This window comes from Canis aureus, chromosome 29 (genome assembly GCF_053574225.1).
Source record: "Canis aureus isolate CA01 chromosome 29, VMU_Caureus_v.1.0, whole genome shotgun sequence".
NCBI lineage: Eukaryota > Metazoa > Chordata > Mammalia > Carnivora > Canidae > Canis > Canis aureus.
Genome location: NC_135639.1, coordinates 21382127 through 21386128, shown reverse-complemented (window position 1 = coordinate 21386128; position 4002 = coordinate 21382127). Strand labels below are relative to the sequence as shown.

The following is a 4002-nucleotide window of genomic DNA, read 5'->3' as shown; positions in this document are numbered from 1 at the left end:
TCTTGTCTGGCCTTTGTCTTTTTCTTTAATCAATCAGAATTATGTATTTAATCCATAAGAACAGGACATATTTCAGAATAATGCATTATTTGATAGTTCTAATCATAGACAGCAGTTTGGTCCCTCTACCTTATCAATACCTTATTTTGCAAGGATCTATACTAGTGTCTCTTAACCGAATGTGATTTTGCCTCACAGGGAACACTTGGAAATGTCTGGAGATGTCTTTGGTTGTTACACCTGAAGGGGATGCTACTGGCATCTAGAGTGTAAGAGAGGCCAGGAATACTGCTAAACATTTTACAGCTTTGCACAGTGGCAGTATCGTAGCCAATGAGGTTTATCGGAGGCACGATTATTGCTAATTGAAAACATTTTACAATGCATTGGACAGTTCCTTACAACAAATAATCTGGCTTTAAATGTCAATAATGCTGAGGTTAAGAAGCCCTAATCTAAACTGAGCTAAACATCCAGCTAATCCCCTTAGGCTCTCCAAGTAAACAAGTGCTAATCTCCCTGCCAGTAAGAGAAGGGTGGGCAGCTTTCCATTGCCACAATCTTCATACTTATTAGGTATATGCCATGGGTTCAGCACACTATAAATGCATGGGTTACTCCAAGACAAGATGTAGAGTAATGACATCATACTAAAATAAAGGACACAGCCTATAGTTTGATAGACTTTGGGTTTGGACCCACTACTTACAAGCCGTAGTTCTATTAGCAAGGTATTTAATTCTTTAGAGCTTCAGCAAGCCTCAACAGGGTGCATGTGACACTATAAAGAATTTATGTATGTAACATTCTTAGCACAGTGTTTTTGTGATATAGGAAACAATAAATTATAGATGTTGCTATTGTTGACATTCTTAACATCATTATCATCGTCACATCTCATCTCAGCCTAGCTTATAGTCACCTGTATGAAACAACCTAAGCTGATGTGCAGAAAATGACACATTTAATGAAAACCATCTGTGCCAATTAACTCACATGTGACATGGTAGGGGAGTCATCTTGCAGGGGGGTCCAAGGAAAGTGACATTTCCTTAACTTATCCTCACTTTCTATTCTCACTTAGATAGATTTTTATGGAACTAGATGATGTGGGCTGACATTGGAGGAAAATGCCAACCCCTGAATGTGCTGGTTGTTGATAGAAACTAATACTTTACAATGAAGAATATTTTTCCCTTCCAAAAGAATATCAGTTTATCTTCCCTGGCTATTTTTGAAACACTCAAGACTTCTCCAGTTCATACATTTTTTTCCATGAAATTTTATTGTTCCAAATTACAGAAAATTCTAAAACTTGTTAGCTTTTGGAGCAGGAGGGCAGTGATCTAATGCTCAGAGTAGACATTCAGAAACTATTTTCTCTTTATATGCCTCCTGTCTCTAATCTCATCTAAGTTTTAGTCTCAAGATCCACTAGCTACTCAGTTTTGCATCAGTAGCATTAATCCAATGGCATGTTTTGTTGTTGTTTTTTTTTCCCTAGTCACTTAAGATCTTCAGAGGTAACAACTGTCACTTAGTCACCTTTGAACACCTTTGAACCTTTGAAATTTAGCCCAGAATCCTACAGTCAGCAAATACATAGAATTAGGCTTTTCAAGTAAAGGTGTGATTAAAAATAGGTACTACAGCCCAATAGGGAAAACAAGAAAGTTGAGTCCCAGAGGAAAAAAAAATTGTATATATCTTAAACTGTAGAACTGGTTTATTGGTAGAGCCCAGGAAACATTATTGTTTACTGCCAAGATAGGGTCATCCAATTTCTATTATCAATGAGTGTGTTGAGATGTGATTGCCATATGAGGAGAGATATGCTAAAGGTGTGTTCAGGAGAAAGAGATTTTTCTGTTTATTTTTTGTTTTTTTCTTTTTATCTTTTACAAAGACCCATGAAAAGACACACTTCCAGGGGCACCTGGGTGACACAATGAGTTGAATGTCTAACTCTTGGTTTCAGCTCAGGTAATGATCTCATGGGTCATGGGATAGAGCTCTGCAGACTCTGCACTCAGTGGGTAGTTTGCCCTCTGCCCCTCCCCTCACCCACGCTCTTGTAATAAACAAATAAATAAGTAAGTAAGTAAGTAAATAAATAAATAAATAAATAAATAAAATCTTAACAACAACAAAAAGGAGACACCTCCATTTTTTGGAACAACATTGCTTATCCACAAATGCCAGCTGGAATTGCAGCTTACATTTTATGGCCATAGAAGGGGCCAACACATTAAGGTTGGCAAAGCCAAAAGTTAGGAGGAACCTGGGCCATGATGCTGTCATTAAGGTATGTATTTAATGACTCAGGAACTGCCTGCCTCTCCATCTCTTCTTATTATTCAAGACAATAAATATGTTCATCATTTAAGTCAATCATAGTGTTTCTGTCCCTTACATTAAAAAACATCCTCATGTGTGCCCACAGTGTCAGGGCTTTTCCCAAGCGGTCAGTTCACTTATGGAGGAAGACTTTGTCTGGAATATGTGATTTTTGTCTGTTCTAAGCTGGTGGAGAATGTTGTCCTTTGGTCAAGCATTGCATATATGCAAAGCTTGCACACAGTACTGTGGCCTCTTTTTATGCCTTTGCAGCAAGAGAAACTCATAGCTTTTATCCATAAGGAGTTTTTAGTTCCAGAAACTCTTGGAGACTGGCCTGCCAGCCTGATAAGGTACGACCTAGCAGGTTACTCTATTTCTTATCTTAACAATGCCAGGTACATGGTAGGCACATCCTCAACATACAAGTTGATTAACTGATCAGTTAATCTGGGCAACGTGTATCCAGGAGATATGGGGAGAGAAGGACCAGAGGAGGGGAAAGGAAAATCTGGGAGAGAATAAAAAAGTATGAGTCAATTTCCTTTATTTCATGAAAAGAGTATTCTAGATTTTGCTTTGAATTAGTGGAAGACCTGGTCCGCAGAGAAGTGTCAGTCAGTGACTTATACTTAGAGTTCTGAGGTTTTTTTTTTTTTTTTTTTTTTTGAGAGAAGGTGTGTGTGTGTTGGGGGGGATGAGAAGGTGGGGGGAAGAGAGAGAGACATAGAAAGAGAGAGAGAGAGAATCTCAAGCAGACTCCCTGCTGAGCATGGAGCCCTATATCAGACTTGATCTCAATACTCTGAGATTATGATCTGAGCTAAAAAAAACCTGAACTGACTGTGCCACCCAGATGCCCCCTAGAGCTCTGAGGTTTTGAGTTAATGAATAGGAACATAACTTTGATTCAAATACAGAATATATTCCATGCAATTCTTTTCAAAATAACATTCTAATATGGTGGATAATTTTTGTGTACACTGATATTTTTTAATTTTAATAAAGTAAAAAAATAACATGAAATTTACCACATTAACCATTTTTAAGTGCTAGTTTAGTGATCTTAAGTATATTTACATTGTTGTATAACAAACCTCTAATTTTTTTTTAAGATTTTATTTATTTATTCATGAGAGGCAGAGAGACAGAGAGAGAGAGAAGCAGAGGGAGAAGCAGGCTCCATGCATGGAGCCCAACATGGGACTCCATCCTGGGACTCCAGGATCATGCCCTGGGCCGAAGGCAGGCACTAAACCACTGAGCCACTCAGGGATCCCCTAAATCTCTAAAATTTTTATCTTGTGAAGCTGAAACTCTTTCTCTATTGAACATCCCCCTGTTTTGGGCTCCCCTGTTCCTGACAATCACCATTCTATCTGGTGCTTTTATGCATTTGACTACTTCGGATACTTCATATGAGTAGATGCTTATAGTATTTGTCATTTTGTGACTGGCTTATTTCACATAGTGTAATGTCCTCAATGTACACAACTATATTGTAGAAGGAGACAGAATTTCCTTCTTTTTTAAGACTGAATAATATACCATTTTGTGTATATATCACATTTTGTTTATTCATCCATCCATCCATGGACATTTGGGGTGATTCCCCCTCTTGGCGGGTGTTGTGAAAAATGCTAAAATGAATATGGGTGTACAGAT

The 4002-nt window shown here is 38.0% G+C and overlaps 1 non-coding gene across 1 annotated transcript; it reads left to right on the top strand.

The window, feature by feature from the left end:
• The first annotated feature begins 304 nt into the window (after positions 1 to 304).
• LOC144301502 (U4 spliceosomal RNA) lies at positions 305 to 450 on the top strand. The gene has a single exon (XR_013368318.1). It is a non-coding gene; the product is annotated as a U4 spliceosomal RNA (small nuclear RNA).
• Positions 451 to 4002: the final 3552 nt, after the last annotated feature.